Source organism: Malaclemys terrapin, chromosome 5 (genome assembly GCF_027887155.1).
Source record: "Malaclemys terrapin pileata isolate rMalTer1 chromosome 5, rMalTer1.hap1, whole genome shotgun sequence".
Classification (NCBI taxonomy): Eukaryota; Metazoa; Chordata; order Testudines; family Emydidae; genus Malaclemys; species Malaclemys terrapin.
The window spans coordinates 12,503,288-12,529,162 of NC_071509.1; positions in this window are offsets into that span (position 1 = coordinate 12,503,288).

The window sequence follows — 25,875 nt, forward strand, 5'->3', positions numbered from 1 at the left end:
TCTCTCCAGATCTCTGCATGCCCTTGACCTACATTTAATACCACAATAAAGAACAAGTTACACAACTAATCCAGTACAATCACTGATCAGCAATCAGAACTTATTTGTATTAAAGTATCACACAGAGGTCCTGAGTGGGATCAGGGTCCAATTGCAATAGCACTGTCTAACTACACAGAGACACAGTCCATGCCTTATGCACAGTCTGGATAAGGACAAGAAATGACAGACAATTGGATGGGGGTAGGAAATGGAAGATGAGTTTAATAATCACGGGAACACAAAATTACACTCCCAAAGAAAGAACAACTATTCCAAGATGCAGCTGCAAATATAATCCTATTCTTACTACATCACATTTTCTAAGTACCACTAGATTATACAATATCAATGAATATTTTTACTACTCAAAGCCCTGGTGAAATCAATGGCTCGGGGCTGGTCTACACTAGAAAATTAGACTGACCAAGCTACATCACTCAAGGATGACGCTGTCATGGTTTAAGTGTAGATGTAGCCTCAAGAGGCCCTGTGTGTTTCAGGGAGACGTTCGGTTTAGAGAAACTACTGGTCTAGTTGATAGCAGAACAATGCTCTAGTCATACCAGTAAGTATTTTATTCTTAGCTTGCTGTGTTTCCTTTTGCAACATAAAGCAGTATTACAGCACAAGATTTTTACTATGAAAAGTTCTATTAAAATCAATAATGCAAGTGTCATCCTTCACACTACTAGGACTTTGTATGATAAAGATAACATGGAGTGTTCTTGTGTATATTACACAGAAATTTTTACTGCCTGTTATGAAATATACAAACACATAAGGCTTAAGTCTTTTAATGTATTTTCTTCAATAAATAAACGGGAGACATTAATACCTCCCAGAAATCCATTACTAGCTGGGAGTTAAAAGCAGAAGTGGAAACTAACAAGGCAAGTTGGCACCACTAAAGATGAGAAGAGCCTTGAAGGAGAACAGGGTAGGTTCAAGGAGATTGTCCCCTGTATAATGGGAATCATGAGTGATGGTAGGTGTGGGAGATGTGAACAAAGTGGTAGAGGCTGACCTCAATAGCACAGCAGAGTCGGCAGGAGATGATGAGATAATATATAGCAGGGGTCAGCAACCTTTCAGAAGTGGTGTGCCGAGTCTTCATTTATTCACTCTAATTTAAGTTTTGCGTGCTAGTAATACATTTTAACATTTTTAGAAGGTCTTTTTCTATAAGTCTATAATATATAACTAAACTATTGCTGTATGTAAAGTAAATAAGATTTTTAAAATGTTTGAGAAGCTTCATTTAAAATTAAATTAAAATGCAGAGCCCCCCAGACCGGTGGCCAGGACCCAGGCAGCGTGAGTGCCACTGAAAATCAGCTTGTGTGCCGCCTTCGGTTGCCTACCACTGATATATAGGAACAGACAAAGAAAGGGTTGTTCAGGTGGTGGGGAGCTTCAAGCTAATGATTAAAAGTTTGTGTCTGATGTGGCGGAAAAGGGAAAGCTAGTGGAGGAGACACAAAGGAGGGAGTGACATGGTGAGAACAACAATCCAGAAGGACGATCTGTAGCAGCAGTGTTTTGAAGAGACCTGAGTGAAGTGAGGTAAGATGAGTGTCAGGAAGGCCAAAGAGAAGGAGGAGACAATCAAAATGGAAAAGAAAAGTACCTGGACTAGGGTTTTACTGGTGGGACCAGCTCTGGGGATGCTGTACAGGGAGAAGTGACATGATTTCATACACTCATTTGAATGAAAAACCACAACCCACATTTACTTGTTTTCCTTGAACATTCGGACAAGTTGGGTTTGTTTGCGGCAATGTTCTTGTGAATATTCACATGAACATAAACTCACATGGGAACATTTACACAGTTCTCTTGAAATCTCATGTCTCTCCTCCTTCCATCCAGAGGAGCATAAACAATACCATTTGACTTAGGTGATCTATCTGTCAATAACCAAAGTAAAGAACAGCCAAAGGAAGCCATTTGCAGTGCACAACAAGAAGATGTATTCCTCCTACAAAACCCAGAACTGTGTGTGCATCACATCCTTGAACTCCCATTATGGGCATCTTGTCTATTGACAGGTAGAGATCACTCCTGTAACATTATCACACATCCTGAGAAAAGAATAGTGCATGATATATAGCTTGAGACCAACCCGTAAGATGAACTCTCCTCCTATAATGTGTCTGTCAGAATTTTTTTAATAATGAGCACACAAATAAAATTCAAAGTCTGTTCCTGGGCAATTTTCAAAGAGAGAATAGGGCTAAACTGATCCAGTAAATTATTAGCTGTGAACAGTTCACCCAGCTGTATTGCAGATTCTCTCTTTTCTATGGCCTGGCCTTCAAAAGCGGTTGGTATGCTATACGAGAGTGTGCTGTTTTGAAAACTGTTAAAATTACACACTAACACTTTTAGTATAAGGGGTTTCCTGATCCTGTTTGCAGGCTATGGGGCTCTGTACAGAAGCATGAGATCCGGGCCTTGGCTAGTTCATCTGCAGAGTACTAGCCTAGAGCAAGATGGGTTGAGTTGTGCTTCTCTGCTTTAAGCACCAGCCGGCTTTCTCTCTCTGTTTGGGGGTCTTGTGTGTTAGGCTTCTGGATTCTAAGCAATAAAGTAGTGTGATGTTGCAACCTTCCAAAAATATTGTAACTTCTCTCTGTGTGTGTGCTGTGTACATAAGGGAGTAGCAAGGACAACATACTTTTTTTTAAAATTTAAGCACTTATTTTAATGGTTGGGACAAACCAATACAGTAAGGTGAATGTTAAGTAGCTCGCTTCTACTGCTGTAAAAAAAAAAAAAAAAAAAAGATGGTTGGGGGATTATCTCTAAGCATCATAATAACGCACTGTTGGTTTTCATCTGAGCATTTCAAAATGCTTTATAATCATTACTAAGTTAAGTATGACATGCATCTGACGAAGTGGGCATTCACCCACAAAAGCTTATGCTCCAATACATCTGTTAGTCTTAAAGGTGCCACAGGACTCTCTGTTGCTTATTACTAAGTTAGACATTGCATCCGCTTTGCACTAAGCCTATTCTACAGGTCCCTAAAGTAAGGCTCAAGTAGGTAAATGTAGAGAATGTTCTGAACCAAAAAGAGCCCCAGACCCAAATACTTAGGTGTGGGTCTCAATGGTGTAGCTCAGGTCCATCTCTAGCTTGCTAATGCCCTGATTTCGTAAGTTGTTTCATGTAGGCAGATGTGTGCTTTCACATACAGCCCTATTTCCTCAACAGGGTTCCACATATACACTAGGACTGGGGGAGAAGTTTGCATGTAAAGGTGACCTCCCAGGTAGGAAGAGAATCCAGGACTCTTGGCTTCAAAGTCACCCCATGCTCTAACCACTAATGTCCTGATTTAGCATGCAAAGCACTTAAGCAAGTGTCTGAGTCCCCATTGATTTCATGTGCTTAGATGCTTTGCTAAAGCAGAGGCCTAAGAAAACCCCTTTTCCTGTAGCGTTTGTAAGCCAGGAGATGAAAATCATCACAGAAGATACAAATGAAACAGAGTTAAGCATTTGATCCATGTCAGAAAGCTGCTTTGTCAAACTGGTTCAGGGAATTTGCAAAATCCAGAGTATTTTTAAAGACATGTACGCATGCAGAATACGCCTCACATTTCTCTGCACAATGCAAAGAAGCATGTCAATCTCTCTATGGATGTGTTACTTACTGATCACAATTTTACATGCTGCTTTTATGTGCTGCCAGTGAGTTAAGTGTCTGTTACTATTTGGGTGCTCAAAGAGTCAGCATGCATTAGAAGTTTTAGTTCAATCTTTGATACTTTAAATTGCTACATTTAATTTCAGGGGGTGAAAAAAACAGACAATCCTCATGGGACACCATGCAATTTTTCATCCGAATCTCGGAATTTTTTTTCTAAAGTGTAAATAAATTCCTTGTTAACACTGTGGGGTCTTTGCACACATTCTGCCTGCCCCCTCGGAACAGATGATTAATTTAATGTTTCATTAGCATGACTTAGCGTGGTTTCATTTGTTTCTAATAGCTTTGCCTCCAAAACCTGTCAGAGGGACACTGACGGAAGCTGAACCGATCCTCCTTTGCATAGTGATGAATCCCCAGTGGCAAGGTCTCTCCGTTAATAAGAGCCAGTGGAAGTCTCTACACATTTCACTCCTCTTTCAACTTCGTAAACCTGAACATTCAATTAGAATGAGCGATCATGCTACGTTGCTCTAAACTGTCATGGGTAAGACCTGAGTGAGATTTTTTTTTAATTAAGCAGCAAATTAAGCCAGACCTAATCTTTGACTCAGCAGTGTGGAACAAGCCGCAATGGCATTGATTCTGTCATTGGTAATGTATCTTGACTTCTTGCTGTGACACTGCACCCCATGTTCTTCATAGTGATATTATTATATGATTATGATGTATTTTATGCAAGAAAAGTCATGTGAGGTGTCACTGGAAAAGTTAGGATTTGCTGAATATGATTACCCTATGTGTATGAATGTATCATTTTTGTATCTAAAAATTATGAATATTGACTATTTATCTGTATTTCAAATGTAGTTACCCTTGGTAATGCCCACTAGACAAGATACTTTCAGTCTAGATAGTGGGTGGGGAAGGGCCTATTCAGGGCAATGGGCCATTAGGAAAAAACAATAGGCCTTAGGAGAAGCTTATCTCCCATCTGGAGACCCTTCCTGAGAATGCTCCAAACAGCCTGTGAGTAGTGGCTGCTATGACTCTACAAGGACATGTGATCAGACAACATGATGCTGGACTCCATGTCAGTATTTTTCCACAGGCTGGTCGGAGAACCAAGCTTTGAAACAAAGGGTTCCCACCATATGCAAAAGCTATATAAGCCAGGGAGTGACATCATCAGGTGTTCTTCACTCCCCACCCAAGAAGACTCCTGGAAACACCTGAGGAACAAAGACTGAGCTGAGGGAAGTGCTGGACCCAGGCTAAAGGGATTTCTAGCCTGTAAATGAGACACCTGGAGATTCCACACTGTAAAGCAAGTGCAGCTTTCCCCTTAAGAATCTGCAGCCTGCTTGTATCATCTCTTAGGGTGAGAATCTGCTATTCATATCCAATCTATTGAGTATATTAAGCTTAGTTTGTGTTTTTTGTTTATTTGCTAGGTAATCTGTTTTGATCTGTTTGCTATCTCTTAAAATCTATCTTTTGTAGTTAATAAACTTGTTTTTGCTTTATCTAAACCAGTGAGTTGGAGTGAAGTGTATGGGAATCTTAGCTTAAGGGGCAAAGGCTGTTGCATATTCCTTTCCACATTGAGAGAGGGGGCAAACTTTAGGAGCTTATGCTGTCTAGTTCCCTGTGCAGCACAAGGGGGTATAATTTTGGGTTTATACTCCAGAGGTGGTGTGTGCCTCAGGAGCTGGGAGTTGCCTTGGCTGTAGCCTTTCTAAGCGGGGTCTGGTCAGAGAACCTGCATGTAACTGCAGCTGGGTGTGTCCCTACCTATATTTGTGTTGGTGAAAGTGCAGGTTGGAGGGCTTTGCAGCTTGTCACAGCAGTACAATGTGAGAGGGAACCTAGGCTATTGGGTCAGGGGACTCAGTGGTACCTCAGTTCCAGATGGCATCCCAGGGGGAACCCATCACACTTGCCCTTATCCATTGTATCAGGTCATCACCCTCATGTTGTTGTGTGTTCAAAGTGCCTGAGTAGCTATAAAAGCCTTTGGGAGGCCAACGCTGGGAGCATCAGTCTTCCAAGAAGATCCAGGATGTCAGTAAAATTTATTGAAGCTGCAGAAACTCTATAATTCTCAGACTAATAGCCAGAAGGAATTAAGAGAATTTGAAGGTTGAAAGGACCATTCGGGAGAGGAGAAAAGCCTGGTTCTGGGGTAGCTGCATAAGGGAGAACCCTGAAATAATCCATTAGCACCGCCCATAATTTCCTATTACCCTACCTTCCGCTGGCCCAATGACCATTGCTCTACACTGATCCATAATGTTAACACTTAGCATCCCCACAGCCCTTTGCATCCAGATATGAGAGCACTTCACAAAAGTATCATTCTCCCTATTTTGTTGTTGGGGAAAGTGAGGCACAGAGATGTTAAAAGGCTTGTTCAAGGTCACTCAGCCAGTAAGTGGAGGAGCCAGGAAAAGACCCCAGATCTTGCGATTCCAAGGTGCTATGTCCAATGCACTGGACCATGTTGTCAGCATAATAGGAATAAGGTTGCCTAAAGTGGGTTCTCACTTCCTGGCCCAGCAAAGCCTGGGAGCACTGATGGGAGGGTCCTACCACATTCATGATCCATTTTGGTCGATTTCATGGTCATAGGATTTTTAAAATCGTAAATTTCATGATTTCAGGTATTTAAATATGAAATTTCATGGTGTTGAAATTTTAGGGTCCTGACCCAAAAAGGAGTTGGGGGAGGGTTGCAAGGTTATTGTGGGGGGGGATTGCGGTACTGCCACCCTTACTTCTGCGCTGCTGCTGGTGGCGATGCTGCCTTCAGAGCTGGGCAGATGGAGAGAGGCGGCTGCTGTCCGGGAGACCAGCTCTGAAGGCAGAGCCACCGCCAGCAGCAGCAGCACAGAAGTAAGGATGGCATGGTATGGTAGTGCCACCTTTACTTCTGCGCTGTTGCCTGCAGAGCTGGGCCCTCAGTCAGCAGCTGCCACTCTCCAGCCACCTAGCTCTGAAGGCAGCAGCACAGAAGTAAGGGTAGCATGATATGGTTTTATGATCCTTACTTCTGCGCTGATGCTGGTGGGGCACTGCCCTCAGAGCTGGACGCCCGGCCAACAGCTGCCCATCTCCAGCCACCCAGCTTTGAAAGCAGCACATAAATAATGGTGGCAATACTGCGACCCCCTTAAAATAATCTTATGATCCACCTGCAACTCCCTTTTGGGCAGGACCCCCAATTTCAGAAACAATGGTCTCCCCCTGTGAAATTTGTATAGTATAAGGCAAACACACACAAAAGACCAGATTTCATGTGGGGAGGGAGGGGGGGAACGAGATTTCACAGTCCATGACCCATTTTTCATGGCTGTGAATTTGGTAAGGCCTTACTAATGGGATAGGACACTCGGTCCTTAAAATGGAAGAAGCACATTTTTCTGCACTGCAGAATCCCACTGGCCAATACAGGACAAATATTAATAGTTCCAAAGGGAGTCCCCTCCAGCCTTCCTTGGCTGGAATAGAAGACATTGCAGGCATGGTGAGGTAGTCCATCAGGGAAGAACAAAGTGAAGAATTATTAAAGTCCCACTTTGAGGCACAGGGGAGTCACCATGGAAGAAAACCAGACCCTCTTCCTTAATTTCAGTAATTCCAGCTCCTTCCATGAATCTGAACGTGTTGTGATAATTACAGTGATATATTTTTAAAAAGAGAAACAAATCTCATTCCCACTGGTGCCATAGTACTCCTAAAGGCTATAAGTCAATAAATTATCAGATCACTGTATTCTTTCCCTCCCCCACATTAACATATTCAAGAGCATTAAGGGTAGTCGAGCTGTAAATCAGGAGAGCTTTAGCAGCCAATTCAGGAGAGATCCCAGCTGAAAATGGAAAAGATTATACAGTTATTTAGAAAGAGAACAGGGTACTTGAAGAAACTGTACCACATGCCAGATAGCTCTGAGGAGCATCTTTAGAACTAAGAAGCGAAGCAAGAGCTGGCGTGTTTTAATGCTAAGAAGTCTAATTGTGTTGGAGCAAATAATGTGGGTTACGGGCCTAGAGGTTGACTTGAGTTCCTCTCCATTCAGAGGGAGAGGCTAATTTTCTCAGCCATTGTTACCCTCTTCCAGTTCATTAGCATTTCGGCCATAGCTGGGTTTGGATTGCTGCTGTCAATAAATTTACGAACAGAAATAAAAACAAAACAAAACAACAAAACCTGTCCCAAATCGTCTGCCAATAAAGTTAAGTAAAAATTATTTACATATTAATGGAAGTGGAAGATAAGAAGATTAGAACATAAGAACGACCATACTGGGTCAGACCAAAGGTCCATCTAGTCCAGTATGGCCTGTGCCACGTGCTTGAGAGGTAATGAATAGAACAGGTAATCACCAAGTGATCCATCCCCTGTTGCCCATTCCCAGCTTCTAGTAAACAGATGCTAGAGACACCATCCCCACCCATCCTGACTAACAGCCATTGATAGACCTATTCTCCATGAATTTATCTAGTTCTTCTTAGAACCCTGTTATAGTCTTGGTCTTCACAACATCCTCTGGCAATGAGTTCCACATACTGACTGTGCGTTGTATGAAGAAATACTTCTTTTTGTTAGTTTTAAACCTGCCGCCTATTAATTTAATGTGGTGAACCCTAGTTCTTATGTTAAGAGAAGCAGTAAATAACACTTCCTTATTTACTTTCTCCACACCAGTCATGATTTTCTAGACCTCTATCATATGCCCCCTTAGTCGTCTCTTTTCCAAGCTGAAAAGTTCCAGTCTTATTTATCTCTCCTCATATGGAAGCTGTTCCATACCCCTAATCATTTTTGTTGCCCTTTTCTGAACCTTTTCCAATTCCAATATATCTTTTTTGAGATGGGGTGACCAAATCTGCATGCAGTATTCAAGGTGTGAGCATACCATGGATTTATATAGAGGCAATATGATATTTTCTGTCTTATTCTCTATCCCTTTCTTAATGATTCCCACCATTCTGCTAGCTTTTTTGACTGCCGCTGCACATTGACTGGATGTTTTCAGAGAACTATCCACAATGACTCCAAGATCTCTTTCTTGAGTGATAAGTTAAAAATAGTTGTTTTTGGGTTTTTCCCTTACTTGGGGAGTTTGCAGACTAGCCAAAGAGTGTATACATATCTATATCATCTACATTTGTAGACCTACACAGTCATGTGTTTGGGGCACTATAGAGTCATACCTTGTTGTTGATATGACACAATCCCTCCTGCACTCTGTGATGACAGTTGCTCTCTCCTTTCAATGCACAAAGTCATGCTATTCATTTACACTTGGGTGCTCCTGGAGGAGGCAGAGAGATATTACATGCTTGCATGACTCTGCCAGCGAGAAAAGATGTATGCAGTGGTGTTGTAGCCATGTCAGTCCCAGGATACTAGCGAGACAAGGTGGGTGAGGTAATATTTTTTATTGGACCAACTTCTGTTGGTGAGAGGGACAAGCTTTTGAACTTACAGGTCTGCAGATGTCAGAGACCACCTTCCTGGGTCACACCAGCTAATGAAGAGTCCCCGGTGAAGGAAAATCAGATGAGGGGATGGGTGGAACAGAGGTTGCAGTGGCACAAAGCAACAGCAATAGCCCCTCTGCCAGCAAAGGAGTTCCCCAAAAATGGTTTGTGCCAGCTTGGTGGTATGGGAGGGTTGGGGAGGGAAGGGGGCTGTAGCATGGGACCTTCCTATAGCCTCTTCCAGTGGGTCACCTGTATGCCATCATGTGCCAGCAATGCCCCTCTGCCATGTATATTGGCCAAACTGGACAGTCTCTATGCAAAAGAATAAATGGACACACATCTGACATCAGGAATCATAAGATTCAAAAAACAAGTGGGAGAACACTTCAATCTTCCTGGTCACTCAATAACAGACCTAAAAATGGCAATTCTTCAACAACAAAAACTTCAAAAACAGACTCCAACGTTAAACTGCAGAACTGGAATTAATTTGCAAACTGGACACCATCAAATTAGGCCTGAATAAAGACTGGGAGTGGTTGGGTCATTACAAAATCTAATTTCCCCCTACTGTTACTCACACCTTCTTGTCAACTGTTTGAAATGGGCCACTCATTACCACTTCAAAAGTTATTTTTCCTCCCTTGGTATCCTACTGCTAATTGAATTGTCTCGTTAGACTGACGTCCCACTTGGTAAAGCAACTCCCATCTTTTCATGTGCTGTGTATTTATACCTGCTACTGTATTTTCTACTCCATGCATCTGATGAAGTGGGTTCTAGCCCACAAAAGCTTATGCCCAAATAAATTCGTTAGTCTCTAAGGTGCCACAAGGACTCCTTGTTGTTTGTACAGCCCAAGGGGAGCTTAAGGCTGCCAGCACCGTGGTGTGACTCCTTGTGGATGGTGCCCTTCCACCAGCACACACCCAAAATGTGCAGCCAGAGATGACATGTAACTCTTGATGGTGGGGAGGCACAATTTAAAGGCTAGAGGAGAAGGGACATGACTGCCCCACTTGTCGCCTCTGGGAGGTGGGGAGACATGGGGAAAGTTGAAACTTGCCTCCGGCTTTGGCTGGACTTTTGCTGGCAGCTGGTGCAGAGCCCTTCACAGGTGAGAAGCCCCATCCCGCAGGGTGGCCGGCCAGCGGGCTGGCTGGGAGGAGGTGGGAAAGGCTGTGGTTGGGAGCTGTTTTGCCTGTGGGTGTGAGCCTGGGAGCAGTGGTGGAAGAGATCCCAACCTGGGGAGTGAGGGGAGCTCAGCATGAACTGCGGTCCCATTAGACCGGCTGCTTCATTCCCCGGTGGAGAACGCAGAGAGGGGAAGGCACTGAGTTGTTAGCAGTCAAGCAGGACTCAGCCCAGTGCACCTAGAGATGGCAGGGGACTGGGTGGGCTCTGCCTTCAGCACTTCAGGAAGCAGAGCCAACTGGAAGGCAGAAATCTGGGGCAGGGGCACGAGACCCCGCCTGACCCCTCCCCATGCATTGCCTCTGGGTGCAGCAAGTTTTTCTGAGAGCAGTAGGAAAATCTAACCCTGTGGTTGCCCTGCAGTTGCAGAGAGACCACTGCCTGGAACTGTGTTCTAAGATGAGGTGGGCTATTCCATGTAGAGTAAGAATCAAGTACTCTCCTGGATTACACCCTTTGCAGTCACAGTGAAGTCAGTGGGGATACCATTACTATTATTACATTATGTTGAGTTTGAATTAGGAGAAGAACCTGAACTGGATTTCTGTGCCCCTAAATATGGGGATGCTGCTGTGATTAGCTTTCCCAGGAAGTTGTTTGATACATTTTCCCCTTAAGAACTGGGGAAGGAGTGCAATATTTATATAGCTCGCAAAGGGCCCTCGTTTTGAGCCACATCACTCAGTGCCGTCTCAAAATTAGCTACATTCCAAAAAGAAATGTAACATCCTCTTGCTTTACTTGTCGAAAATCAGTTGTATGAGAAATAAAGAATCATGAATTAGCTTATAGAAAGAGTGATTGGCTCTGAAGGAATCAATCCCACAGCATTTTAAACTGGCATAAATATTTTTTTTTGCGTTCCCCATTACACAACTCCCCCTCTCCATTGGCAGGTTTGAGAAGTGGAGCGATATGGTAGAGAGAGCAAAGAAGCAAGTGTCAAGATCCCAACTCTCAAGTACCACGATTAACTCCTCTGTTCATTGGGGATGATAAGAAGAATATCTACCTACACTCACAGAAAGGTTCTTAGCATTAAATAAAGGAAGGTTGGAAACAGGGTGCATTGATTTAAATCAAAGCTATTTAAATGATGATTTAAATCAAGTGGAAAGCCTGGATTTAAATCATCGATTTTAATCAACTTTTCCATTTGTACTTGTTACTTTCTAAAGAAAGGTGCATTTTCATAGGTTGATACAGCCATTAAAATATCTTGATCTATAACTAAAAAGAGCCTTTACACCAGATTTGGTACATCTATATGCTACCTAGGAGGATGCACTATAACAATATACATTTATTTAAGTATGGTAATTATATAGTTTAATTTTTTCAGATTGATATTAATTGTACCTTTTTAGTATGTTAGAAAATGGTGAGTGATATATTGCTTATTTACTAGATAATGACCTTTTTGCACATGATTTCTGTCAAGCTGCATTAGGATGGTAACTGGAATGTAATTAAACACACAAAACAACATCTACAATTTATTTTTATTAAACAAAACGCGCCTCTAATAGAGCACATAACCTGATTTGTCGTATGTATAAAGATTGAAAAGCAGCTTTTAACTCAAGGTTTTTGATAGATGTTCATGAAGTCAACATGTTTTTTTTTATTTAAATGTTTTAAGAGATTATAATAACGTTAGGCTTTAACATATTGTGTCTTAAATTCAGATTTCATTTTAAACTGGTTTATTTTTCAAAAAGAAAAATCTATTATTTAAGTAAAAAATCTGATTTATTTGATTTTTTTAGGAACGATGATGATGATGATGATGATGGTTAGAAAAGCAATTTGTGATCTTTAAAAATAAAGCCACTTGTGATGAATCACTGAAGGAGTGGAAAGTTAGTGCGAAGGTCAGAACAGAATCCTCCATCATTACTTGGATTACAATAGCACCTATAGGCCTCACTGAAGATCAAGGCCCCATTGTGCTAGGCTAAAAATACTTTTAAATCCAAAGAGACAGGACAGCCTAAGAGAAACAGTCACAGAGAAGTCAGTGACAAAGCTGAGGCTAGAAAACTGGTGTCTCAGCTCCCAGGCCAAAGACTTATACACCAGACCCTACTGCCTTTCACATACCTTACACCCAGAAATCAATTCACTAGTGTATATTACATTGATTTCTGCCTTTATGACCAATAGAGCAATAACCACTTCCTGTGTTTACAGGCATTAGCCTTGCCTACCACACAGAAAATTTGGTTAGAAGCCATTGTTTCTGTATTAAACAGTGACAGCAGGAAGTAATAACTCACCACAATGTACACCAACTTAATTGTATTACCTCTTGGGGGGGTGGGGAGGGAGTAAGCAAACAGTTACTGCATGTTTTCCGCACTCTGGATGTCTGTAATATGATAGAGAGAGAGAATAACTGCATTTGGCGAAAGTTCAAGGAAAGGTAAACCAAGGAAAGAGGCAGGGCCAGGAGATTAAAGGAAAATGCTTTTCACACAATAATATCTTATTAGATGTTCTCAACTTTCATTAGCGTCTTTGTCCCATTGTCTCCTTCCCCATCTACCCAACTATCTTGGCAACAATAACAGACTTTGACAGGTGCAAGAATAAAACCCATCTTTCCAAGAAAAACAATTGATACTTGTTTCATCAAACTCCATAGCAAAGCCTGAATACACAAACATGAAGGTGCAGCCCTTGGTGATCAATGTTTTTAGCACCCATAGAAGATTTACACCCTGTTCCTTTTCACACTAAAGAGGCTGCTTTCGATCTTCAGAATGCCATGAAAATAAAGCTAGACTTACCGTCAAAATAGAATTAGGGTCAGACTCTGCCGTTGGATACAGCTGCGGTGTGTGCGCGCATCTAAGGCAATGTTTGGCCTTCCATTAGTAAGTTCCGATGGCATAGCTACATGATCCAAGAAGAAGGAAAAAATGGTTACTGACCTTTCCATAACTGTTATTGTTTGAGATGCATTGCTCATGTCCATTCCACATTAGAAGTGCATGTGTCATGTGGTGCCACATGCTTATTTGACAGTATAAGGGACACCACCAGCAATGCACCCTCTCCATTCCTTCTTGCCGGCTAACTCTGAAAGAGGGGCAGGAGGGTGGGTCATGGAATGGACATGAGCAATACATCTCAAAGAACAACAGGTATGGAAAGGTTAGTCACCATTTTTTTCTTCTTCAAGAGCTTGCTCCTGTCCGTTCTACTTTAAGTGACTCACAAATAGTACCCAAGGAGTAGGGCTCAGAGTTCATGGACATACGAATTGCAACACCGCTCTTCCGAACTTGGCATAATCTCTGGCCTGCTGGGAGATGGCAAAGTGGATATCTCATGTGAGAAGACTTACCTACTGCTCACTGGTGGGTGGAAGGCTGAGATTGCCGTAGGTGTACCTTGATAGATGCGAGGGTCAGAACTTGTTGTTTTAGGTGGAGTAGGTATTCGAGTAGAGACTGAATGGAAGACCGAGTAGGAGAAAGACCTCACTAGGATTACCATATCGAAAAATGCCTTCACTTGGCCAGGTAGGTAGCCTAGTAGACAGCTTCCTACTACCTAGCAAGAACTGGAAGACTTGTTCTGAACAGGCCTGGTTCCCTGGGTTCAACCATGGAGCTACCACATGATCGGGTGAATGGTCCCGAGGTTTGGATGGAGTAAATGGCTGTGGTATTGTGAGATTATGTCCACCTGGAGTGGGAGAGGTAGCAGGGGGCGCTGCCAACAAGTCTAGCAGCATGCCAAACCAGTGTTGGCGTGGCCACACCAAAGCTATAAGAATAACCTCACCTTGTCACACTTGATTTTCAGAAAGACTTCGTGCACCAGAGGAATTGTAGAATAGGAGCTCTTACCATAGAAGCAAGAAGACATCTGAAAGGGAGTCCAGGCTGTGACCATGACACAAGCAAAACTGACGGCATTTCCTGTTCTGCCTTGTTGAGAACAGGTCTTCCTGGGGAGATTCCCAAATTGGAAGATGAACCTGGTGACTTATGGGTGAAAGGATCACTTATGGTGGGAGGAGAAAGATCTGCTGAGGTGATATGCCAGGGCATTCCAGGCTCCTGGAAGATTGGCAGCTTTGAGGTAAATGGAGTGCTTCATGCAGAAGTCCCATAGAGGAATGGCCTCCTGACACAGGTGGAGGAATACTCTCCTTCCTGCTTGTTGATGTAGAACATGGCCACAAATTGTCTGTAAGTACCCGTACTACTTTGGAAGAAACACTTGGCAAGGTAAGCAGACCATTCTGAGCTCTCTGCTGCTTATGTGTAGAGAGAGCTCTTCCTGGGACCAAAGGCCCTGTATTCTGAGGTGATCAAGGTGGGCTCCCCAACCCAGATCGTAAGTGCCCAAAACTAGAGACACCAAAGACTACGGGGTGGCAAAGGAAATGCCTGCCACTGGGGCCTCCTGAATATCTATGCGACCCCGGTAGCGAGGCTGAGGTGGATGGGGGCAGTTGACAACACTTGTAATCTCTGTTCCTCCTCTTGAACAGGTCCTGTCGCACTGGCAGAGCTAAGAAGTGGGCTGATTTCTGGGGCCTGAAATGTTTCCTCAAAGGAGCCAGAGCATATAGGCCCAAAGACCTGAGGGTGGCCCATGAGTCCTTCAGGACATAGAGCTTTGTATCAATTTTCTCCAAAAACAATGAGCTACCTATGAATGGGAGGTCCTGGGTTGACTGTTGGACCTCCTGTGGTAACCGCAAAGACTCGAGCCAAGAGCACTTTACCATAGCCACTGTGGAAGCCATCGTTCTGGCTGTTGCACTGGATGCATCCAGACCGGCCTGGAGTGAGGCTCTGACTATATTCTTTCCCTCCTCTAAGAGGGCAGAGAACTCTTGCCTGGAGTCCTGAGGCAGTGAGTCTTTAAACTTCAACAGAGAGTCCCACATATTGTAATCGTACTTCCCCAGCAGGGCTTGCTGGTTGGAGATACGAAGTTGCAAATCTCCCATTTAATACATGTTTCTGCCAAAGAGATATAGTTTATTTGAGTCTTTCTGTTTGGGGGTAACACTTGCCTGGCCTTGTCTTTCCCTCTCATTGGCTGCCGTTACAACTAGGGACCCAGGAGGAGGGTGAAAATATGAGTGCTCATACCCTTTAGCGGACACATAGTATTTCTTCTCTGACCTCTTCAAAGTGTGTGTGGGGAGAGAAAAGAGAGTTTGCCACAAGGCTCTGACCAATCCCATAACAGCCTCATTGATGGGCAGGGCCATCTTAGGTAGAGTTGCAGTAGCCAAAATATCAATGAGACTATGGGAAGACTCCTTGAGCACCTCAACCTCAAGTCCTAGATTAGCAGCTGTTCTCTTTAGAAACTCCTGATGGGCATTCAAGTCATCTTGCAGCAGCGAGCTGCTCAGCCCAGAGACAGCCTCATCTGGGGAGGAGGAAAAGCCTGTACTGCCTCCTCTTCTTCTGCCCCTTTACTTCCATCGGGCCTATATCTTGTTTGCCAGTACTGGACTTGGTACCAGAGTTGGGGGTCTTGTGCCAAATGGACCAGTGTGGGGTGCCTGCCTCTCAGATCAACCGAGTAGGACTGGTGGGACAACAGCCCTGGTCCTGGGGGAAACTCCCACAGGTTTCAGAACTGCCACTGCATAGGCCACTGTCCTCCTGGCCAGTTGCCGGCGGGGAGACCTGCCCCAAGATCCAGCAGAATGTGGGACAGGTACTGGCAACAGCTCTTTGTATCAGCATAGGGTTCCAACTCAGACTCTGACAAAGAGTCCTCCTGAGGTGACCACAGGGGAGCAGGACCCCTCACTTCTGCCTGTTTGTGCCAAGGGTCTAGGGACTGGTGTCAGGCTGAGGACGACTTTGCTTCTGGAACATACCAAGGGCCCCAGTGCCAGGAAAGAGTTTGGAGCTCGTGCTCATTGGAGCCGGCGGTTGTCCTATTGGGGTTGTCGGTACCAGGAGAGATAACAAGTCTCTGACCGCTGCAAAGGCCTCCTGGATAGAAGGCACTGTGATTCTGCTGACTTCCTGACATCAGTGGGGGATCCCACATGGATTCAACAGGAGTGAGAGAGGAGGAGTGGCTCGACACGGGTTGCACTCCACTGTCAATTTGATTTAAATCAAATCCACCCTGGCAAAAACCAATAAACAAAAGAGCCCAGTGAATTAGATGGCTCAGGATTTTGGTAACTGGATACAATGGGCCTAAGCCATCACTACTCTGTACCTTGTGTATTAATTTATACCACTGTATAGTGAGAGCAATATACTGTATTAGCATTCTGCTTCAGTACTATTTTTCTGGGGTTTGACTACAGCATGTGCAGTACAACAAAGAATCAAGTTTCAAGTCTAGGTGGGTATAACCAGTTTTGTTTTGTTTTTTTTCCATTTGACGGTTCTTTCATGGCCAGTGGGAAATGGGAAAAAGGTCTAGCTTCTGTCTAGTTCCTGGTTAACAAGTGTTCAGATAATATAAAATGCTAATTAACACCATTCTTAGTTTAAAAGAGTAGAGGGATGCTGAGACAATACTATATAACTCCTGCACCTTAGCTCAACTCTTTTCAGGACTTTTCAGAAAACATTACATAGCTTTAAACCTCAGGGCTTTTGTATGTAAAACCCTGATAAGTAGGTGTCAGTAGATCCCAGGAAACTTCAAAGAGAGAGTACCATACAGTTTCTTAGTAAATAAATGTTTAACGCACATAAAAGCATTGTAAATTGTATTTGGAATATCATGAATAACTTTAAACAAAAGCTGCTAGTCAGTAAATCTAGTATTATTCCTTATCCAAACTTCCCCACTTTGTTGTTAAATATATTTATATATAAGGTTTTGACATAACATGTATGCTTCTGTTCTGTATCACGTCCATCAAAGCACATTCTCTTCTGATCCTCTCTCAGAGAAGATTTCTTAGTCTTTCTAGTGGGGCCCTAATATATACTGTGTGTCACCTGCACTCTTCAAAGCTTAGCAGAATGGCAACATCTCTGTTCTTACAAACACTTCAGAACCCTGTCAGTAAACAGAGAGTCAAGGGAGTTCCACAGCTAAAAGCATTCTAATGCTTGGCTTAGTAACTGACTTGTCCTCAGTTGCTGGTGGTTACCAATATATGCTAGCCAGCATATCATGTGAATAATATATATTATCCACACTATATCTATATCTATCTATATCTATATATATTAGCATACAATAAGCATAAATAGTATTAAGCACAACTATAATAGCATTTATATAGCCTAAACTGGCCTATGCTTTTTTATATAACTCTGTTCAGTAATGCTAAGTATCCATAACCCCTACCATTTACTGAAGTAAGTTTTTGAATTGGGCAAATAGGGAAGCTTTCAAGACCAGGGCAGATGAGTGCTTTACCACAGCACCGGGAAGGGAGTTATTCTCACTGCCCAGTACTGGAATGTCCCAAAGGGAGAGGAGAAGACATGATTGTTCTATCCTAGTACAAACCTAGGAGCTGCCTGCACACCCATTGGTGCCTGGTATGCATGTGTTCAGAACAAAGAGAACGGTATCAGAGAAACAAGGTAGAAAGCTGATTGATTACATCTAGTTTCAGAGGAGATACAAAATACCTTTTACTTGTAAACAGGTAAGGTATAAAAAGATGGCTCTAGGGATGTTACTTGAGGAAGATACCTTCCACATAAGGTTAATGTAACAGTAATGTCTTCCTGGAGACTGGTTTCATATAGAACCTTTTTTCCTGCACTATATTATATTGGCTTATACTAATTAATCTGACTGGCATTGGTTATTAGGTCTCTTGAATATATTTCATAAGAAACCAAAGTGTGGTCATGCAATTAACTATACAATTTATCAACACCGGTGAAACAAAAATCTGTAATCTGCATCCAAAATTGAACAGATATTGGGATTAGCATATAAAAAACCCTACTCTTTTGATTTCTAAGGCTCTCAGTTCTGTGGGGCACTATCTTTTTTCCCCATAAGTCAAGTCAGGTATGTCCAGAGCCTGATTTCATTCAGCTCTGCCCCTGTTCTCTCTTTAACTGAGACAGAAACCCAGTTCAAAGCAGTTAGCTAATATCTAAATGTAAGTTCCACAAGGTGTGTAGCACCTAGAGGAGTCAATTGCCCCCCTCCAAACTCTCCCTCCAAGACCACAAAACACAGTCAATAAACCAAACATTATCCTAATGTAGGACTTCCCTAGTAAGTAAAGCTGGAATAACACTAACCTGTATCCAAAGTGGTAGAAGCACTGGGAACCAGCCCTCACAGCAGACACCTCTTGATTTACAGGACTGTCTTTAACTCCTATATTTATAACCTCTCCCCAGCCCTCCAATGCTCTGATTGGCTCAGCTATCAAATGGTGAATATCTGTGGGACCTTTCTATATAGCTTCAGAAGCAGCTACTGAGCATGTCCAGTAACTGCCGTACCCTACTTCTGGATATTTCTGGGCCTTTCTAGCTGAGTTGCCTTGATGTGAACTCTGCATATGTGCAGAGAGACACAGTATTCCAGCTAAATTCCAGTCTCCTGGACACTGCTTCTCTCCCTTTTATGGGTCAAGCAAAGTCAAATGCTGCTGTATTTTTTTTTTTTTTTAAGAATAAAGTACATGGGCTATATATGAAACGATGGCCTGGTGACTAAAACTGTGGGGTAAGAGGCAGAATTCCTGGGTTCTAGTCCTAGTTATGCCAGACTTCGTGCGTGAGATTGAACAAGTCATATAAGCCAACATTTTGAAACCGGGTTGCCTAAATTTAGCCACCTAAATTTACATCGTCTTTGCATAAAGAGACTTCATTTCCAGAGGTGCTGAGTATCCTCTCTCCAGGGCCAGATTTACATCTTACGTACCCTACGCACAGCGTCTTCAGCACCCCTTGCCTACAGCCAACCCCCAACCCACTGCCACTCCCTTCCCCACGCTGGCCAAGACTGGCCTGGCTTCTGCACCAGTCCCAAGTAGCGCGGCTCCGGGGAGGCAGGCGACAGAAGTGGGTTAGTGGGAAAAACAGACGCCTTTCACTTCCCCAAAGGGGTAGGGGGAAGGGAAAAGAAAGGGAGGGGAAAATAAATTCCACCCCCACTGCCCCTTGCTCCCCACCCACCAGGGAACCTTATGTAGGGAAATCTGCAGCTACCCTCCAGGCAGGCTCCATGGGGATATACCCATGCTCCAGTTACAGGGAAGGGAGAGCCTCCCCCCCCCACCCCCGATCCACCTGTCCCAGAAAAATTGCTAGCCACTTTGCTCAAAGTATCAGAGGGGTAGCCGTGTTAGTCTGGGTCTGTAAAAAAGCAACAGAGAGTCCTGTGGCATCTTTAAGACTAACAAATGTATTGGAGCATAAGCTTTCATGGGTGAATACCCACTTCCCATGAAAGCTTATGCTCCAATACATCTGTTAGTCTTAAAGGTGCCACAGGACTCTCTGTTGCTTTGCTCAAAGTGTTGCTTGCTGAGCCACCGTAGTCCTGTCAGCAGGCAGAGCTGGTACTTGGGACACAGAGCAGGGGTGAGCTACCCTGACAAGTCATCAGGTGACGCTGACTCTGGAGAGTCCAGCTCCAGCTCCTGCTGCTATGACAGCTCCCTTCCCAGCAGCCACAAGTGTCATGAGCCAGCAGGTCAGAGCCTAGCAAAACAGAACAAACAGGGAAGACCACTTCCCCCTACACATCCCCTGCGCCCCAGGTCTCCCCCCCAGGTCCAGCATTCCCAAAAGCCCAAAAGGAATAATTTCACCTGAAACACTGCTTTCCAAGGGTTGTGGTAGATTCCCCATCACTGGTGATGTTTTAATCAAGAATGGACGTGTAGTTCAAACAGGAATTATTTGGGGGAAGTTTTTTGGCCTGTATTCTGCAGGAGGTGAGACTACATCATCACAGTGGTCCCTTCTGACCTTAGAATCTATGAATATCATTTTGAAGTAGTTTGTTGTCTCCTGGCATGGCAGTAGTAAATGGTCAGATGGTTGAACGGAGTAGAGCTGTGTCTGTTTATGCTGGTTTTGGAGTTTGAAGAACATTAAGAAAGAGCATCAAGTAAGCTGCTTTACAGTACATTTCTCCTTTCTCTTTAAGATCCATTTCATGTCCTTGCTTTATAAAGCACTATTAGTTTTGTTCCAGTCTCTCTCTCATGCCCCTTCCTTTCTCCATTCACTCATGTAGCTTCAGCCTTCTTTCTGTCTCATCACTCCTTTGCATCAACCGTGCAAACAGTTGCACACACGCTTAACTTTACGGCTACCACACTGCAAATGACTTGTCATAGGCCAGTAGTCCCATTGCACTCAAAGTGAAAAGTTTCTGTTTATGTGTTTACATGATTGGTCCTTGGTACAAAAGCCTTTTCCTCTGCAGCTCTGGCCATCCACAGCAGCCTTCCTGAATCCCTCCATTCTCCACCTCTTTTTAAATCCCATTTGTATATATGTAATTTCTGCCTTGCGTACACTTCTCACGCTCTCCTTTCATTATTTGGGGGAGGAGGGGATTAGCTGTAACTGTTTTTTTTATTCTGGAAAACAAGTTGGGGTACAATTTGTATTCATAAATATGCAGCTTGTCCACGTGATTAGTCAGACGGCTTCTGAGTATTCAATGAACAATGCTGTATAACATTATGAAACTGACTGACCGGTTATAATACTATCACAAGAACATAGTATTGCATATTCTTGTTTAAAAGTTGTGGTGATGAATTGAATGAAGCCACTTTTCTTATACAGATGTTTTCCCACTAACAAGCTGATATCAGCCAGCAAATGAACATGCCCTACTCCGGCATATACCTGCCCAGGATTTAATACACCATCACTCGCCTGGGAGCATGTAACATCAGTATCAGTGTAATTCAGTAATCACCAATAGACAGGTAGTACTGAAGAAAAATTCTTTCCACTGCAAATATCACTGGGTGAAATACTCTGGCCTGTGTTATGCAGGAGGTCAGAGCAGATGATCATAATGGTCCGTTGTGGCCTGAAAATCTACAAATAAACCTATTTATGGACATGTTCTTGGCTAAAATCTGATCAAGGGAGCTGCTGTCCTCAGGTGACTTTAACTCTCAGAATACAAGGCCTCGTTCCCAGCATGACTGTCTCATAGGAAGAAAGATCACAGGGCAATCTACTCAGCTGTGCAGCTGATTTACCTCTGCTGAAGATCTGCTCCACAGTCTTCGTAAATTGCTACACATCCCCGGTACACATGCAATTGCTTGTGTGGTTTGGCACCTGCCTTGAACGCAGGCTTAGGGATGTGTCACTCTCCTGTCCCTTTTACCGTCGCACTAAAATGCAGCTGTGAAATGGAATAGTTTAGAGAACCTGATGCATCCGATTCAAAGGAGATGTAGGAGATAGGGAAGAATGTGTGTGTTATTGTTGATGAGTGGATGCAAATCTAATAAATGAATCTAAGGGAGTGTCTGGAAATTTGTGGAATGTGTATGTTGTGGCAGACAGAAGAAGGCATGTGAATAACTTATAGGATATGCAAACGTATTGAGCCACCTACTGGGAAACCTACTACAAACGTAGCAGCTACTGGGTTCTCAGAACCTCAGTGAGTGTTTTAGGAGGCTTTTTAGGCACCCTTTTAAAAAAGTCTTTACATTAAGACTCCCATGGTCTATTATCTCCATGGCATTTTAAACTGCATCCGTATTCCCAGTTGTATCTAAGAAACAGCAGCAGAGCCTTCACAGTTGAGCAGGGAAATGCCACAATCTGACAAAGAAAATGCTTTCTTGAAGCATCTGAGTAGCCCCATTGACTCAACGGGGCTGACTCACATGCTTAAAGCTAAGTATGTTCTTGAGTAGGCCCTCTGAAGTCAATAGCACAATTCAAACACCAATAACTAACAATGTCCCAGGCTTCAGAGGTTCACTCTGCTCAATTCCCTATTTATTACACCACACAGCAGGTGGGACATCATCTGTATAGATTGATCCTGCCACTTCAGGAAAGCAAAACATGGGCTGCTGCTATGTGAGCTAAAGGACCCCATTCCATCAGCCACGCCTGTAGCAGGCTCACCAACTTCTACCTGTGGCCAAGCCACCACTATAAAGGGACAGGGTGCCACAGTGAGCGTGTTACCTCCTCAAAGAAGAGACAAGATACACATGTGCATTGCCACATGGAACAACTAAAGATTTTGTCTGACCTGCCACTTTAAGAATGGGAAGGTTCGCAAAGCTCTTTTGTGTGTCCAGCTTGATTAAAACATACTGGTTTATTTGTGTTTTCAAGTCAGCAAGTACATTCTTGCCAACGGCTTCCCATTTGTTAGACCGTATGCGACCTTTCTGTTTTCAAACTAACTCTCCGGGTAGGTCTTTCTGGACTTACAGTGGCATTCAGCTTAAATAAAGCAAAACAGTTTGCAAAATATCATTCTCCATCTCGCAAACCTCTGTGTCCTCCATAGTGACAGGCTAACTGAACTGATGGGCTTCACTTCTCATAAAAGTGAGGAATTATTCTGCTTATCTGCAGTACTTATACCCCTGCAGGTTACAATGGCCAATAGAAATAGACATTTCCTGAGATGCAGCAAAATATATGTTTTGTTTTGGACCCCAGAGGAAGCTCTTTTTAAATGACAATAACAAGAGGCAGATATAAAGTAGATGAGGTAATATCTTTTCTTGGACCATCCTCTGCTGGTGGCAGGGACAAGCTTTCGAGCTACACAGGGGTCTTCTGCAGGACTGGGGAAGGAAATCACTGTCTGAACTAAGTACAAGTTTGGACAGATTGTTAAACATAAGGGGTCTGTGAAGGGGTGTTCACCCCTCCCTTGCCCTGAAAGGGTTCATGTAGACCTAGAAAAGGCTAATTAACCCAACAGGCCACAGCTAAGGGGAATCAGGTTGCCAAGTAATCCCCTGACTAACTGAGGGAGCCTAGCTGAGGAGGAATGAGATGGGCTGGACTTATAAAGACAGGAAAGTAGAAGCAGAGGGGCTGCTGGGGAAGTCTGCTGTCACTCCCTGGCAGACGGGAGGTTCCATTGGACTGGCAGACCCAGAGCAGGGGGAAGCCAGAAAGGTAGGGCAGTACTCGGAAAGGCAGAAAGGTCTAGAAGGGAAGAGACCTTAACTGCTGGCTAGAGAGTCCGTGAACCAGAACCCAGAGTAGAGGGTGGGCTTGGGTTCCCCTGCCAGCCACTGTGGGAGTGGTACTATGAGGCCATGAACAGGATTGTTGAAGGAGACTTTGGAACCCCAGATGGGGAAAATGCATAGAAACCTGGCCAGAGGGCTGAGCTTGTGGACCAAGAGAGGGGCTGCAGACCCAGAGAGAGAAGTGGAGGATGGCGTGCAACTGTAAGAAGAGGTATCAACCTCATGAGCTATTCCCCAGAGTGACCAGGAGGAGGCGCCATCCTAGTGGTGAGTGGAGCACCCAGCCACAGTTTGTGGGAGAATGTGGGCATGACGGTCACCCCTGATATAAGGGGAGTGCGAGAGACAGTTTGGGACGGCTGCCCTGATATGAGGCGAGTGGGAAAAGCTGTAGAAGAGACAGTTGGGGCAAAGGGACAGTTGCCCTCCAAGAAGTGAGCTGGGGCAAGAAAAGAGGTCCCAGGGTCTGAAAGCCAGAAGCCCAAGCAAGATATTGTTACACCTGTATCTGGAGGAGACACCTTAGGAGAACTTGCCCCTATTGGGAAGAGAAGAAGCCTGGCCCTAAAGGAGGGAAAGTAAGAAAGCCCCAATGTGTCCAACTTGTGAAGAAAACAGGAAGGGGGGGATGCTAGTTTCACCTGTGGGAAACCAGGACTTATGAGGAGGCGGTGTCTTCACAGACAGAACAGTAGTCCAGGGAAGGGCAGAGTTCCTGTGCGAGATGAAATCAAAGAGACAAGCCAGGAGAAGGACAAGGGATCCAAAAAGGATCAAGCAGGACATTTGGACAATTCTGAAACTATCTTTTCAAAGCTTTTGAGTCTTGAAATTTGTGGAAATGTTTGTCTGGAAATATTTCAGTTTTAACTAATCAGCATTTTTTGACCAAAAAACACTTCGTCGAAAAATTCCCAACCAGCTTTACCACTTCATCAGTGTGAGGAAGGGATTCACAAACTGCCTCTGAATAGACCATGTCCATTTCTTCCCTTGACATTTTAAAGGCTGAGGTCTTCTCCTGCCACACATCTGGAAAGGTCTCTGAGGAGCAGTTTAGTAAAGAGCAGCATGCTGATTTCATGTGTCAGAAGTGGCAGAGCAATGCCACCTACCATAAATATTTGATCATATGAGATGCACAGTGCATGGATCTTTTGTATTATGAGCCTTGGTTTGCCTGCTTTGGTTCATATTCCGTCCTAGCACAGCATATCCAATTTCATTGAAGTCAGTGTAGTTATCTTTTACATGAAGGGTGAATTTGTCTCATACTGTGCTCTTTTGAAATCTAATATGCACAAATTCCTGAAACTAAATAAAAATACATGGTATACTATTGCTCAATATTACAAATTAAGATCAATTAACTGACATATTTTCCCCTCCCACTTTCATTTAAATCAGTGTCATGTGTTCAGGAGATGATTATACAAGGAAAGAATGTTATACAAGATTGCAGCACACTTTGTCTAAATAAAGTCATCATTTTAAAAAAATCCTATAAAAAGACATTTTTCTTATCGGCATCTGTGCACTGAAGCTAATTAGCACCCATAAGCATTTTGAAGGGTTTGGGGGTGAATGTACCATCATTTCAAAGTCTGAAATGTAGAAATGACAGATTTTAGAAGTAGGAAAGGGCCACTTTTTTCTCCTGTCATTTATGTTAACTGAGATTCTCCTTCAGCTCAGATACTAGGGTTCCATGCTTTTGAAAAAGTGGGAAACCTAAGTTCTCCCTCCTGTGTTGCTGTGAAGTTCTCAGAGACCACAGAGCGGATCATAGTGATGTCCCTGAAGTTCTTAGCTGGCCCATGTATTTGTTGCAATATATGAACCATGTGCTGTTCATTTGAGAGGGTGGAGGGATGAAAGGATTTTCTTAGGTCATTTGTCCTTCAAAGTTGAAAAGAAGTAACAAAATAGAATAAAACTCTGTTGAATAGCTCTGGTGAAGCCTAGTTTTTTTATTTAATTAAATTTTATAGACTGGATTTATTTTGCTTGATTAAAATCACCATTTGAGTGCTTGAGCCCTGTTTGATAAGATGCTGTACTATAGTGGTTTGAGCGTTGGCCTGCTAAATTCCGGGTTGCAAGTTCAATCCTTGAAGGGGCCATTTAGGAATCTGGGGCAAAAATCTGTCTGGGGATTGATCCTGCTTTGAGCAGGGGGTTGGACTAGATGACCTCCTGAGGTCTTTTCCACCCCTGATATTCTATATACAATAACTAAGGGCTTGTCTACACTACCAAGTTTTGTCGACACCCAAAAGTCGATAAAACAAAAATCACCAAAGGGTATTCACACTTGCTCCCTCTGTTGAC